General features: G+C 36.2%; 1 protein-coding gene across 1 annotated transcript in view; it reads left to right on the forward strand.

Annotated features, from left to right (window-relative positions):
• The first annotated feature begins 1,391 nt into the window (after positions 1 to 1,391).
• LOC144978935 (uncharacterized) overlaps positions 1,392 to 17,098 on the forward strand; it is a 123,348-nt gene continuing 107,641 nt past the window's right edge. Inside the window, exon 1 of the mRNA XM_078925553.1 lies at positions 1,392 to 1,835. The gene's annotated coding sequence lies outside the window, so the exon portion shown is untranslated. The remainder of the gene's footprint in view (positions 1,836 to 17,098) is intronic.

A 17,098-nucleotide genomic window follows, 5' to 3' on the forward strand; every position in this document is an offset into this window, starting at 1 on the left:
TGTGTGTGTGAAAGGGATTACACAAAACACCTTTCTCTGTAGCTTCCAAATGATTACGTATACGATAAATTTGAAACCCACATTGTTTGAATCAGCTCACTAATTAATTCCTGAGCCTTGAGATGGTGACGCAACTATTACATACAAGACCTTGCAGTCGAGACGGCAGGGCTTTTGGGTTACACAACCACTATTTACCCATCGGTCAGCGGTACTCTTTGATGTATACAACACTCACCGCCTTTACGCAAAGCCGCCTGCCATAAATCAAGAGATGGTCTCCTAACTGTTCACAAGCGAACTGTCAAACGAGCAATCGATGATTCGATAAGAATCTCAAGATCTCATATAATAAGGTAAGTTTTGGAGAGGTGATATCCCCCACACCCGTCATCGGACAGAACTTTCATTGCGTTATATCATATGAGCTCCGCCTCCTCTTTCTATTCGGGAGTGACGAGATTAGACGAGAGGACGCGAGAAAAAAAATGGTCACGTGTTGGGCAAGTCGTTCGTTAGGCGAGCTTCGGTGTCTAACTATAACTCCGTAATAAGCAGAGTCACCGCCAACCACCTTCACCACCATCACCATCACCACCACAATCACCATCCACCACCACTACCAGCAGCTGCAGCTGCAGCCACCACTACCATAATCATGATAGTAAAGATAATGACTGATGATGACCACCACTACCATCATCATCATCATCATCATCATCATCATCATCATCATCATCATCATCCCCCCTCTCTTCCTCCTCCCCCTCCTCCTTCTCCTCCTCTTCATCATCATCATTACCACCACCACCTACACGACCATCCTCTTCATCATCGTCATCATCGTCGTCGTCGTCGTCGTCGTCGTCCTCCTCCTCCTCCTCCTCCTCCTCCTCCTCCTCCTCCTCATCATCATCAAATCCGTCACCATTAGCATTTCCACCAACACCCCAACCTCACTAACCCCATCATCCACATTATCACCACCACCACCACCACCACCACCACCACCACCACCACCACCACCACCATTATCATCATCATCAGCATCATCACCATCATCATCATCATCATCATCATCATCATCATCATCATCATCATTATCATCATCATTTTCAACGTTTCCCCCTTCTCCCCCTTCCCACACAGATCATTTCTAATCCTCGTCACCCAACCACACCTTACAGTGGTACCGTCTTACCACTCACATCAGGCAAGTTTCGCCACGGGGACAACAGCCAGTCCCCACGTGAAATTACATTTCACAACATATCGCATTCAAAATGCCACCTCACTAACACGGGGGTGGGCGGGGAAAGTTTCCACCGTAACGCGTGATCACATGATTTGGAAGATTGGTATAAAAATAGACGTTCTACGTGATACACAGAAGAGCGTCTTAGAGGAGGGACTACGGCCAAGCGTATCCTCTACTTAAATCAACGCATTAAAAAAATTATTATCGGCTTATTTCTGGAAAAGACGCAAAAATATAATATATTAAAAGGTTACTGGTGTAAAAATATACTTTTTGCATTAAACGCTAAAATTTAACATAGGTATTGTTTTTATTTTTTTTTTTTTGTTTGAAACAAAAAATGCAGTTAGTAAATAACTATCATAACATTTCGAGCACAAACTAAGGATATCAAACGAACTAAAAGTGATTTCTATAAATAAAATATTGTTTCAACTTAACTATAAGTGCAGTGATATCAACGTATTTTTGCTGAGAGATTTGCAATATTTTCTGTGCTTGTCAATTTTTTTCCTCATCTGATTTCGCCATTATCCTCTACAACAGCTTTGACCGGCGCAGGTGATCCATTTTAGTAGTAAGTATGACATTAATTATGATTTTGTATTTAGAGTGGTGTAGTTTTTTTTTCTCTTACTAATAAGTACGCAGTTACTTGAAAAGCTCGCTTAATCCACACAGAACGCTCAACAAACACTGTATAGATTTGGTAGGTCCCAGGTCTCTGAGTCGCCTAAAGTTGGGTCCTAGGGAATGGCTCTTTACTCATATTATCTCAGCATACTCATGTGTGAAATGAGTACCTGGCATTAATCGGCGTTTTCTCTGTCTAGAAAAATTGTGATATCGCCTCACAGGCGTGATAATATCGTCTTATATGTTAAGTGTTTCTGTTGCTTGGGACCCCATGTAAAGCGTTTGAAAATATATAGTGGAAATTGCTCTATATATAAGCAGAAGCAATTTGGTGTTGAAATTAGAGGTAGGCTCGAGGACTTATTATGTAGTTTCAAGGGTTGTACTTACAAGTTGAAAATAAAAATTAATGATTTCAGAAGACAGAGATCTCCAAACAATAGGAACCAAATTGAATCCGCTTAGCTTATTCTATAGAAAAATGAAGTGTTCTGAAATGCTTTATTGTTTCAATTTTCTAAGTTAAATCGAGGTGGTGGAAGAAAATATTTTTCACGAAGTTATCAAAATTTCTAAAGTTTTCTTGCAATTTGTTTCATGTTTTAAAAAATCTAGTAAGGAAAATTGTTTCGAGTTGTATAAATGATTTTAGGTCGCTGTAAGAATAGCGTACATTAGGGTTGGACGATCTGACCTGCTTAAAGCCACACAACACCGAGAGGGGGGGGGGGGGGGAGTTAAACCTGATAGTACCATTCTAAGGGACGACATTTATATCACTGCAGCACGTTGCTCTTTACAGCTCTATGCTTTAATTAGAATATCTCTGGAATCATGGATATGGTGAAAATGTAAAGATATTATTCGTAAAACGCCCAAAATGCTTCATACACAACACTCAGGGTATAATACGATGCGCTGCAATAGGGGTGATTTACATGCTCAGAATTGCGGAAAAGAGGCTACAACGGATCTATTCTTCTTCTTAGATTTTGCCGAGCAATCGAAATGCGGCGAAGGAAAAAAAAAACCTTCTATCTAGCATGCTGATTGGTTCAGTAAAAACTTGAGTGGAAAAAGCTCTCGCGGTCTATTGCCGACGGAAAGAATCTTAAGACGTCACTACATTATGTTCCTGCTATAGGTCTACATGTATCCTCCTGTGAGTGTCGTGTACCGTTGGCTGATTTTTACATACTAACTTATAAATCTGTCTTCCTCCTTCGCCTCCTCCTCCCCCACTCCTCCTTCTCCTTCTCCTCTTCCGCCTCCTCCTTCTCCTCTTCCTCTTCCTCCTCCTCCTCCTCCTCTTCCTCCTCCTCCTCCTCCTCCTCCTCCTCCTCCTTCTTCTTCTTCTTCTTCTTCTTCTTCTTCTTGTCGTCGTCGTCTTCATGTCTTCCGCTTATATTTTTTCATCCTCATCTTGGTCTAACGGAATGTTGCTGTAGATAAGCATAACACTAATTTTAATTTTTTTCATAATGAAAGTCTAGAACGTGTTCATGAAGTTCTAAGCATTGTCCATCAACCAATTGTCAAAACTTAGGCTTTTCGTAAACGGACCGTGTTAAGAATGACACCCCCCCCCCCCCCCCCAAAAAAAAAAAAAAAAAGATTATATCCGGAAAAAATTATAAAAGAAGTAAATTAAAGACACAAGCATATGGAGCGTGGTTCATCTCAAGTTCTGTAGCGTAACACTACCAATTATAATCATTTGCTAACTTTTGGGAAAGGACACCAAGTCTATCGGCGGCTATGTGGTCTATTGGTATGACACTCGCTTTCGGATCGGAAGGTCCTGAGGTCGAGCCTCGCGCTCGGGGAAAAAATCCTTGGAAAAGGCTCTTTCCTCACATTCTAAAATGAGTACCTGACCGTCAACAGCGTTGTATCTGTCGAAAATTTTTTTTGTAATATCGCCTAACAGGCGTCTTGTCTCGTTCTACATGTTACGTGTTGCTGTTGGTCAGGGACCCTTTGTAAAGCGCTTTGAGCACGTTCAATGGATAGTGCGCTATATAAAAGCTCAATTTTTTAAATCACAAATCATCACTATAACAGATCATGTTAATAATCCCCGAATGAATATAATCCCGACTGTACTTAGAATTGTTATCTGCCTTTGCATGCAGGGAGAGTACTCTACAAACTGAGCTATTGCAACCCATAAATCAATAAAAAGATAAAAATTTAGACTCACCGGCTAAATCTTACTTAGCTCATTTTGGCATTGGTATGTGAGCGATGAAGTAATTTAATTCCCCTCCACACTCAAACTTTTTAAAATTTGGTAATCAACGGTATTTCACGTTAACCATTCTTATATTTGTTTCGCCAACAAAATGTGAATACATATCATATTAAAATAATCTATTGTCATATTATTCTATAAATTTAATCTACTTGGTTTTTATGGTGTGAATCAAAAGTTAAAATCGGTAGCCTGTTGATTAAATGATTATTTAAAGAACTCCTATTTATATATATATATATTGAATCGTGGTGGGTATGGTACGAATAGTGCTCAACGTGAAGCAATGGAGCGAATTATTATTTTAATATTTACCACAATGTTGGAGTCAGACTGACTCCAACATTGTGGTAAATATTAAAATAATAAAATTATGTATATATATATATATATATATATATATATATATATATATATATATATATATATATAATATATATATATATATATATTGAGTCGTGGTGGGTACAAATATGTTACGAATAGTGCTCGACATGTAACAATGGAGCGAATTATTAGTGTAATATTTACCACGATGTTGTAGTCAGTCTACATATGACCGGAAGCCCTGAAACATCGATGAAGACTGACTCCAATATCGTGGTAAATATTACAATCATATATATATATATATATATATATATATATAATATATAATATATATATATATATATATCCACAAACACAAGTGTCAAATATCATTTGAAAGGGAATGGTGGAGAATTGATAAAATATCATATTAGAATTGATTGGCAAGATATTTTTTAAAACACTGAATAATAACTTTTAAAAACTGAAAATCTAAACTTTGTAAAAATGTTTTTGGTAATTGATAATATGCTATGGCCACTTTTGTATCAAGCGATTGCCTTACCCGTCGCTTGTAAGACTGTTACAGTTTTGATACATAATATATTGGTCCAATTTTCTCTTACAATAGCATCGTTATCTGTTGGAATCGGGCGGTTTAAAAGATTTGTTAGAATTGCATACCACATGTGTTCCACATGATTTACATCTGTTGACAGGGATGACCACATTAAGGTTTCAACATCGTGGTTCCTAAAGAAGCACTGAGTGGTGGTGCATGGGCATTGTTTATGAAAAGAATGGCGTGTGGTTGCAACCTTTATTTGATGGACTGCTGATCGTTTAGCGGACTCAGCCCATTGTTCTAGAGTCCGTCATATTAATATGTGACCCATCGTCTCAAAACGGTATTATGTCGGAACGAACCGTATGCTTAAAAGCCGAATTAAATCTTAAACTGGTCAAAAACATAAATTGTTGGCATTAGCACCCTAAAATATGGTATCCATTCTCCTCCATAAAATATACACATTCAACACAAGTCTGATATTTCTGGCTATAAATTCAATTTTCAACATCGTAACCAACCCGACTTAATACCGTTTTGAGGCGAAGGGTCACATATTATGTGATTGCGAGCTCATCGGCCAAACAGCCGAACGTCTTGCACGCAAACATGTCTCTAAAAAGTTAACGTCGCATAGAAGTATGGCTGCCGCACTTCCATAATCCCTAAGCAGTGGCAGTGGCTTGTTTTAAGGGGCGGTTTGGGTCTTTTCTAAAAAAATTTAATTACCAATATTGGGCGGTTTTAATCATTCTGTATCGTCAATATAGGTTAAAAAAAAACAACATTTATGGTGAAAAATTTTAATTATCTGTGTTGATACCCATTTTCCAACCTAATTTGGGGGTCTGACTTCAAAAAATATAACAATCTTGTGGCAAACGTTCCACAAAAACTAATGAAGGAATGACCTCCATATTCTTCCCTTTGTCAACATTGTACCATAGTGTGTCACCATAGAGAGATTTTACGGCTTTAGCTTACGGAATTTTTATTAGAACATTACAAAGTTGAGAATCAAAATGCTATGACAAAATAGACCTTAAATATTCAGAATTAGGATTATAATTCAAAATTCACATATCTTATCAAATAAATCTCTCTGATGTGACATAATACATTATCTCTGTGATAACTGAGGAAATTTTCAGACAATTTAATTGAATAGATTCTGAGAAACGTTTGACACAGTATCCCACACCCTTAGAAAAATGACATATTGAGAAAATAACAAAATAGCTTCCCGTTTTTCACACTTTTCTAACTACCTGTACCATTTTCGACTGTGTTTTTCGTGCCTTTATAGTCTACTTTAAGAATTTGGACTTCAATTATATTATTTCTAAGATAATACAATATAATTTTCCACCAAAATCTCAAAATCAATTTTTCGAAGGATTTTCCTAATAAATTAGACCCAAACCGCCCCTTAAATGGACCGTCTTAATGCATGTGAAGAATATCTTCTTCAGCGTGAGCAGTAATTTGCGAGCAGTCGTCCTTGCCTTGGAAGTCTTTAACTGTCAAAAAAAAAAAACCCAGTCAAAACCCGAATGTCGTGTTAGTGACATTCGACTGACATTCGAGATGTGTTGAAATATCGCTATGATCTACGTACCCTGATTACGCCAAATCCAGCTCATCTTGCATGAGATGTCGGTGCTATAAAAGTGTTCATTATTATTATTATTATTATTATTATTATTATTATTATTATTATTATTATTATTATTATTATTATTATTGTTGTTTGTTGTTACTATTATTAATATCACTATTATATTATTATTATATTATTATTATTATTATTATTATTATTATTATTATTATTATTATTATTATTATTATTATTACTATAATTATTATTACTATTATTATTATTATTATTATTATTATTATTATTATTATTATTATTATTATTATTATTATTATTATTATTATTATTATTATTATTATTATTATTATTATTATTATTTTTATCATCATCATCATTATTATTCTAAATGCCCAAGTCAGAGATACTAAGCTGCTTGAAGCTGTGGACAGTAAAAGTAATAAACAAAAATGAATGTAACAGCTTTTAAAAAAACAAACAAAATACCATATACGGAACGTTTCGGGCTCAAAACCCATCTTCAGCCAACAACAACAAAAAAGACAAAACAATAAAAACATAAATAGTGTTACTAAATTCCAGATCGACAACAGAGAAATTTGGTAGGTCGTGTCTATAGAAGAAAAATCTTAAAAATGTTCTTTTTTGAAGCTGTTATATTCATTTTTTGTTGATTACTAAGAGTTCAAGCAACCCTGTCCGTTCTTTACAATTCATTTTAATTATGTTCATGCTGTGCTTGTGTTGAAAAATCTTGACATAGAAATTTTAGAAGGAACTTGATGTCAGAAAAATCTTACAGAGAAGTACAGAAAGCTGGTTTTACAGGCAAAGGAGATGCAGAATTATGCATTATAGAAAAATAGGGAACAATCCATCATGCAGACCTTATATTCCGGACTGCCAAAACATGGAACAATTTAAAGTTTCAAGCTAATAATGCTAAGAATGTCAATGAACTAAATGATGCCCTTGATAAAGAACAGTGTGGCTTAAAATACATGTATGACTGCGCGTTCATAATATTTCATTAATAGAGATGGATGTATTTTTTCTGACTCTATTCCCTGCCTTTTACCTGCGTCTCTCTTTTAAATATCGTTTTTCAAAATATATATATATATATATTATGCAATGTGTAATGTGCAGTATATTGTGTTACTATGTTTTACTGGGGTTTAAGAATCATTTGGTCCAGTTTCATCATCATCATCCATCGTGGCTTGTTCTTTTGAGCACGTTGCCGGTCAGCTGTCTCCACCAATCTCGATCCTCTGCGGTGCTCATGAAATCTGTGTTGCATTTAAAATCACATTTGGCCATTATTAGGTTATTTAAATAAGTCATCCATTTTAAAGCCGTATTACTCTTCTTCTTCTTCTTCTTCTTCTTCTTCTTCTTCTTCTTCTTCTTCTTCTTCTTTCTTTGAGGCCAACACTTCAAATTGAAGATTTAAATGGCCTGTCTGTTGTCTCAAAGCGACCAGATCTGGTGATGACAATGAGTTCCACTGAGCCGGACTGTTTCGTCACGCTTGGAAGAGAGTTCCATGTCCTTATGGTGGAGTAAGAAAAGGAATAAATATGCACGTCCGTTAGGGAGTATGGAATGGCTAAAGACATTGAGGAGTTCCGTGTGCTGCTGTTTTTTTTTTAATGGTCAGCTGATCAACCGGAATGGCTGTTGCTCCACAGAGGGTTTTGTAAGGGACAAATAATTTGAGTTTTTCTTTTTACTGATATGATATGATAAGTCCTGGCCGACATGCAGGTCTGACATCCTAATCCACTTACGGGCCTAGTTTAACATTGTTGTAATGCACAATATTTTGCGTCATTTTTTGGGTTGAGATTTCCATTACAACAATGAGCCATAAGGAATTGGGTTATCAGGCCTGCAAATAAGTGCACGGCGGGCAGATCACCACGATATCAATACGGCCACATTTAAATTCTGACCCAAACCTCATCCTTTACCATTTAATGATTCATCGAACCAAATTATGTACACAAAGCCATCAGCTAAACAACATGAAAACTCAGCAAGAATTAAGTCGCTGATGAATCCCATAATTCATACAATGACGTTTGTTTGAAGTTAAATTGCAATGTTGAAGTTCTACTGCAAATAGCAAAACACTTCCGTTTTATTGACTCAAATTGGTCTGGCAAAGAAGAGCTACTTGACATAATTTCTGCTAGATTTGGATATGAACGCCCCCGATCGCTGACGGCGTACAACTATTCGTTTGTTGTTCGTAGCATGCGTTTGCTAGCAAAAACGAATAATCGAACAGTGGAACGCCCCCGATCGCTGACGGCGTACAACCATTCGTTTGTTGTTCGTAGCATACGTTTGATAACAAAAACGAATAATCGAACAGTGATGTCATCAAGTAGTGATTTGGTGGTGAATAAAAGATTGCCTCTATACTTCGATAGGCACTAATTTTGGTAGTCAGGTACTAACTTCTTTATTTCCAATATTTTAGACTTGTTGGGCTTGGGGGTGATTGGGTGGGGGGGGGGGGGGGGGGGGAGGGTGTTGGAGGGGAGAGGTAAGGATATACTTTTTAGAATGAGATTTTAAAATATGAATTTATGCAATTTTTTTGCTCGTAGTGTTTACAACTATTTGGTATCGTCTAACTCGAAGCGTTTGCTTGCCAAAATCATTCCAGAAACATTATTTGATGTCCATGTCCGCAAGCATGGTCTTGGAATAGTTTGCTGGGCATACCGTTTGACTTACATTACAAATCTCTCTTTAAATCAAATATTTGTCGTGAAAAGGTTGGGGTTGCGTCAATGTGATAAATTGAGCTTGAATGTCCACTAGATGTACTCAAAGCGTTTTACAAGAAGTCATAAGCAACAGCAACACTGAACTAGACTGTAGGACAATACATGATGCCTGAAAGATGTTACCGGTCAGTTATTCATTACACACCTTAGTGAGGTCAGAGTGAGAATGTGAGTAAAGAGCCTTCTGAAAGGACGCAACTTTGCATCGCCCAGAACGGACTTGAACCAAAGACGACAAAGCCGCACATAAACTTTGCTGACCGCGCTCTTATGTGCATGGGATATCCTAATTTCAGAAGGGAGAATTCAAAAGAAAAAAAAACCCAGTTTTATGCACATCTCGTAGTCTCAAAAGAGGATACCAACCGGGAGCGCATGTAACAAAATTTGAGCCAGGTATTTTTGATTAGTGAAAATGGAAAGGCTTCGTATGGGAACAAAACTGTTTTGTTCCCATACGAAGCCTTTCCATTTTCACTCTTTCGTTAGTATTTTACGATCACCGGCTTCAGGCAGCCCTTACCGTTTTCTATTTTTGATTAACACTTTTTAGTTACACTACAGAAATGTGATTTTTTTGAAATGTCAAAATAGGGGGGAGGGGGAGGGGGAGGGGGGGGGCATGTTTTGTGCGACGTATACTAATTCGGATTTATGAAAACCAAGAAATTAGAATGGGGAGTAGAAGTCGTGACGTCATACCTTCCTCTCTTCCGGTTCAAAACTCACTGGAAGTGTGTAACCAGTCCTCCGGAGGAATAACAATTAATAGGTTTCATATTGAATCATAGAGTGGCAGGATGTATAGGCAGATTCCTATGATTACGGGGCTTAAACGAGCGAGAATGGATGATCTTTATTGACGACCGGCATTTGTATAGGCTAGAAATTAAGATGCCTTCACTCTGAAACCAGAGGACTCGTTTTACACTTTCAAGGAACTCGGAACCAGGTTTGTGACATCTCATTTTTGTTTCCTATTGCCAATCGTTTTGTTATACCACAATGACTATTTCCTGACACTGGATTTGACAAAACTACTACGGTAAGGTATAAATAATAATGTGAAATTGAATGTAAGCTTCAATTTAATTACAAAAACAGATCAAATGAACGTTTCGGGTTTCCCCTTTATCAACAAAACAGGATGAATGAAACACCACAGATGGATGAGATGATGTGGTAGTGGCATAGTTAAGATGAATGACTCATCTTAACTACGCCACTACCACATCATCTCATCCATCTGTGGTGCTTCATTCATCCTGTTTTGTTGATAAAGGGGAAACCCGAAACGTTCATTTGATCTGTTTTTGTAATTAAATTGAAGCTTACATTCAATTTCACATTATTTATTTCTCCGAGCTTCGAGCAGCAACATATACATTACGGTATGGAACCAAAAATACAAAGGCATAAATAATAATATCGGAGCGATCTTAAAATAAAAACAATAACGCGACTATGTCCATATCATTTTATGAACTTCACCAGTTGCTTCTTTTTTTTTAAGGGAGTAGTCAGCCACATTGTGATAAAACCCTACAACGATAATTAATGTCATTAGCCTAGTATTAATTTGTCAGAATTTACAAATGATGATTATTATCATTTTGAATACTTTCTATATTATCACAACGCAATATTTGAGCATTTATATCTCGCAACATTAACTGAACGTGCTTAAAGCCTTTTACAAGGGGTCCTTAGCCAACAGCAACGCTTCACATGTATCGAGACCCGAAGCCTGTTAGGCGATACTATATTTTTTTTCCTTCAAAAGGCATCGCTTTTAACGGCCAGGTACTCATTTTACACAAGGCTACGGTGAGAGAGTGTCAAATAAAAACCTTTTCCAGGGACCCAAGTATGGCGCCGTTCAAGGCGGGACTCGAACATAGGACGTTCCGGACCGAAGGCGAGTGTCATGCTGCAAGACCGCATAGCCACACAAAGCTCCCCGTTGTCTTTAATTTGACAGGCTAAAAACGATCATTGTTATGTGGTGCTTAACGAAAAAAATCAAAGAGAAAATTCCGGCATAAAATGAACAAGTTTAAGTTAGTGTATCCTACCCCCCCCCCCCCCCCCCCCCACGCCACCCTCTTTTCCATCTCCGACTTTAGATGAGTCAAATGGGACAGGATTTTATAATCGACTTTATCCTTTAAAGACAAAACAATGTTTGGTTTAGACGGAGTAAGGACAATTCGGGTACAATGCTCAAGTATGAAATTGTCAGCTCTAAGCACTTTATCCAAGATTCGTTTTTGTCAACCAGTCAAATGCGCAGTTTTTGATTTCAAAACTTTATTCAACATTTCGAAAGGACAACCAAATCCGTCATCTTACTCATCCTCCACCCTCCTCCTCCTCCTCCTCCTCCTCCTCCTCCTACTTCTCCTTCTTCTCCTTTTTCTTCTTCTTCTTCTTTCATCATCATCTTCATCATCATCATCATCATCATCATCATCATCATCATCATCATCATCATCATCATCATCACCACTTTCTTATTCATTTCCTTTTTTCCTTCTTCCCACTACTCTTCATTCTCCTTCTCTTCCTCCTCCTCCTCCTCCGCCTTCTTCTTCTTCTTCTTCTTCTTCTTCTTCTTCTTCTTCTTCTTCTTCTTCGTTTTCTCCCACTTCCTCCTACTGACAGCAAACTCCAACATATTGACCATAAACGCTGCGTTGTTGTCCACGCTCATCAATTTTATGAATTATTTGATCACGGTTTGTCGCCAACACAATAGCATCTGGAAAGAGCGTGATGTGTACTTTGATCATTATCATCATGCTTTCTACACAATCCCATTGAAAATATTAGCCATTTATGCAACACATCACGTTGCACGGAAATTTGGGCTAGGGATGTCAGCTTAGACAATAGATTTATACAAGATGATGTTCAACAAGCGTCTTTTTGCGTGCACAATCGAAGATTATAAATTCTATTTAAGTCAAGATAGTTGTGGTGATTAATATAATAAATTGCTCCTCTCTCCTTTCTTATAGAGCAGTAAAATTAGGTGCCCCAAACGTAAACAAAGGTCGAGAAGCACATGGCAAACCACATGTTCCTGTCTTGACAGCTCACGTTCCAATGTAAATAATAGAAAAAAATAACCTTTAAAATTTGGCTGTTAGGTGGCAAAAGAAACACATATTCATAAATACTCGATCATGCATCAAATAATGTCTAGATATGGATATTTTATGGAACAAAAGGTAAAATTTATCAAAAGTTACAGTCTATCTATTTTTAGACCAGAGAAAATTATTGCGCTGGTGTGAACAAAACGAGAATTATTCGGAGCCTGATTTTCATAATAATTTAGCCTTATATTATTATTTCTGCAACTGTTAGATTTTATGTAAACATATTTTCAATACTGAAAGTGTATTGCCTACAACTCAAACTACAAAATTGGGAGACCTATATTGTGCGTAAATTATTCCGGTCCCTAACGGAAATCACTAGCAACTTGTTATTGTTTACGTTTGGGGCACCTAATTTTACTGATCTATAATAGCCGCGCCCTTTCGTGTCCGATGTATTCTTACGCCAAAAAAGAAAGGGTTCAATAGAGGAAATAATTCTCAATGAGTATCTTGTATTTTTTTCTTTCTATTGCTCAGACACTCCTTAAGATATGTGAGTGCGCGTTTGATTTATGAATTTTACTTAATTTGTGTGAGCAATTCCTCAATCGTTTCATACAATTAGTACCTTCCTCCTGTTGAATGATTTCACAAGAATGTTTTATTCCGTATAATTTTCCTCTATGAGTTAAATTCGGAACAAATTTTCAGCAATTTCTTCACACAAGTTTGATTTCTTTAATCAAAAATGCAATATATAAAATGAAAATGGCCAAATACCATATGTAAGTGAAACATTTTGGGAGCGGGAACTGCTATTACTGGTGTGAGATGAATATTTTGAAAAATATATGTGAATCAAAAGTTGAGTATGACTTACTTGACTTAAGGCCTTTCGCTTCTTAATCATCCGATCGGGACGCCTCGGCTTTTTAAAAATATTTTGACACATCCTCAAGCGAATTGATCAATTTTTACTTCTAAGTGTTCTTACTTTAAGCGTTCCAATGTTAAAATATAATTTCATCCTCCAAAAGCATTTGACAAGTGAGGCAAAAGACAATTCACTGAGCGGAGGCTCAGTGCCAACAGGTTTCAGCCATGTTGACCGGAAGTTCAAAAAGTTGAGTATGGATTAAAAAAAAACCCCAAACAAAACCCAAATATTAGACGCTGATTTTTGGCATAATAATACATTGCAGACATAGTGAAGTGTGATCATAAATAAATTATTTTAAAAAGAAGTAGTCTATTTAATCTATTGCACTGTCACAACCCTGGCTCCAGGACTATTAGATACAGTATAACACTATGGAGGAATTTATGCTCTAATTGTGCACATAGAAAATAAGCTCGCTGATATCTCTTTGTAATTCGGGATCTATTAAGGTAAAGCTACGTAAAACAACATTGGAATTCTAATGATTATAAAATGCGACAAGTGGTCTCAATTCAGTTTTAACTTTTATAAAGGTTCAAATATTTATTTTTAGACAATTGCCAATATCACTCATTCCTTAACATAAAATTTCCAATTAACATTTCAAAACAGGTAAAATCAATCATAAACCAAAACAAACAAATAAGTACGTAAATAAATGAATGAATAAATAAATAAATGAATAATAAATAAATAAATATATCAATAAATAAATAAGCACATTGAAAATAAAATTTAAAGTAAAACGAACAGAGGTAGTTAATTTAATATTTTGTTGCAGTGAAAAACTTATGGTAACCCATATTGCTTTTCTTTTTTAAATACAAACAGGCGTTCATGAAATATTCAAGGATACTCGCAGGCATTCAGTTTTGCTAAGAACGATTTTCAAGTGTAATCATTGACTTGACCGCAAGGTAACTACTATTCATAAGATCAAATCTTTAAGCCCCTGTTTCGGCCAAAGCGTAATAATGAATAGAAATAATAACATTCTCTTTATTCATCCCATAGCGGAAATTTGTCTCTAGGTTCTAATCCAAGGGAAGATTGGAATAACCCAGGCGTTAGCCGCAGTGCAGACTTCTAAGGTCACATTGGGTTGGGAAACGCGTTCAAAATTCCGACGCCCAAAGCTCAGGAATTTTATTACTATTTTCATTGAAACATTAATTGGAACAAGGTTTTATATTTTTGTGCATCAATTCATTTTTTAACAATTAATTCGATCTTATCTAATACCTGCTTAAGGCGGTGAATCACAAAATAAATGACAAATACCCCCCCCCCCCCTTTCCGCAAATAAAAAAATAAAACAACCAAAAACAAAACAAACAAAAACCATAAAACAACAAAAACAAATACAAAACAAAACAATATAAAATATAACAAAACAACAACACCCAAACAAAAATACAAAAAGAAAGAAAATTCATACCAAAACAAAAAAAAAATGAATAAATAAAAAACCACACACAAAGAAACAACAATAAACAAACAAAACAAAATAAAACATGCATCAAATTCCAAACTATGACAAGACGGGTTCCATGTTTAAATCCGTTTGCACTCAGCATCAAAACGTAGCAACATTAACAAAGTAATACGAATACCCTGACAAGCTTTTCTTGTATTTTATTTGGTACTCAATGAATGGGCTACAGTTCGAGTGAGTACAAATTAACATCTTAGGGCAACATCAAAGGTAAACATCAGGGTATCGAGTCAAAGAAATATATAAGTATCGATATGCCATCTCATGAATGACATTGTGCCTGACGAGAATTGGATCAGTTTGCTTGAAAAAGTTAATATTCATGACAATTTCAACTCTCAATATCAACAAGCAAGTCTCTGAGTTTAATGAGATTAATGCTCCTTAAAGTCTATTTGTAAAAATACGTCTACTAGTTTTGTCGCTTTGAATTTCAATTCAAGAGCGTTGGTATTGAACTTCATACGAGAGGAATCGAATCGTTAATTAATTGACCAACGGTAAGCATGGGTGCTGTCTTCTGCCAACCTCCATGAACTTGCCCCGGGCTTCTCTTTAAACAATAGCAACGCTCTTAGTCGACCTGCATTCTAAAGCATTCTTTTAATCAAAACCTTGTTTTTCTATAACATTTATCTTCTTGTGGCCTTCACATTTCTATATCCACAGAGTCTTTTCTTCTTTATACACTTTTTTGTCTCATAAAACTTTCCCACTTTCATCGAAATTGGAAAGCAACTAGATATTTTCGTTGCCTATTTCATGTTAATTGTTATATTCTTGGAGCTTTATCTCTGTTTTGCTCCACCGGATGTTTGTCTTGCTTCCAGCGCGATGTTGTGGTATGAGGTGGGTTGGATAATTTCTTACTTCTTTTTTTCAATATTGGCTGCTGAAAAAGGACTCGTGACAAGCAGCAGCAACGTAAAATAAAGTCAATTTATTTATTTTTGTTTTCTATCTGTATTTTTGACGATATTCGTCTGTCTCGACGCCTTATACATTTGATGTGTGTACTAGACATTTCTTAAATTCATTTTCAAACGCTGGAGAGTACCTCCTTTACTGAAAAGCAAACCCCCCCCCCCTCCAACCAACAAAAAAAAACCCCAACAAAAACCAAAAACAAAAACAAAAACAAAACAAAAACCCCAAAAAACACAAACAATCAAACAAAACAAGCCCCAAAAGCAAACAGAAAACAACAAATAAAACAATACAAATAAACCCAATAGCAAAATAGAAGAAGAAGAAAAAAAAAATAAAAAAAACCAAACAAAAATCAACCCTCCCCCCCCCCCCCCAAAAAAAAAAAAAAAAAAAAAAAAAAAAAAAAAAACAAAACTGGTCACCTTACCAAATTATGTCACTGATTCTGAACATTACCTCTTTCTATTTAAAAAATTCTCAAAATTTTTTTTTCATGCGTGGAACTCTTCTTTCTGTTTTAAAAAAAAGTATGAGTTACAACATCAAACGAACAGCCAAATACAAACAGCAAATCTAATAATGTTGTTTCCACATTAAAAAAAGTGTGATGTTTTACGACATATTTTTGTGTCTTGTTGTTTGTCTCCTACGAAGGTCAAGGTTAGAAACGTTGTTTATTTTGTATTGTCCTCTTTTATATGAGTCACATTTACTCATGTCCTCTTGTCATTTGTGATCGGCTGTCTTGAAACGGTATAATTTCGGGATGAGCTAGTGCCTATAAATTGAATTTACAGCTTAAATATCTTAACTCAAATTAACTTGAGCTTTTATATTAGCGCAATATCCACTTAATGTGCTCAAAGCACTTTACAAGGGGTCCCTGACCAACAGCAACATGTATCATATAGAATGAGACATGACGCCTGTCAGGCGATATTACAGTTTTTTTTTCCGACAGAGAGAACGCTGTTAACGGCTATGTACTCATTTTACGGTGAGAGAATGTGAGTAAAGAGCCTTTTCCAAGGATTCAACTATGCGCCGAGCGAGGCTCGAACTCAGGACCTTCCGATCCGAAAGCGAGTGTCATACCATTAGACCACATAGCCGCACTAAGGGTTACTTTCTATAGGTGGAACGAAATTGACGTCACTCAATCTTTGTTATTGTTTTTAGACA

Source organism: Berghia stephanieae, chromosome 8, assembly GCF_034508935.2.
Source record: "Berghia stephanieae isolate SIO BIC M18660-M18661 chromosome 8, UCSD_Bste_1.3, whole genome shotgun sequence".
Taxonomy (NCBI): domain Eukaryota; kingdom Metazoa; phylum Mollusca; class Gastropoda; order Nudibranchia; family Aeolidiidae; genus Berghia; species Berghia stephanieae.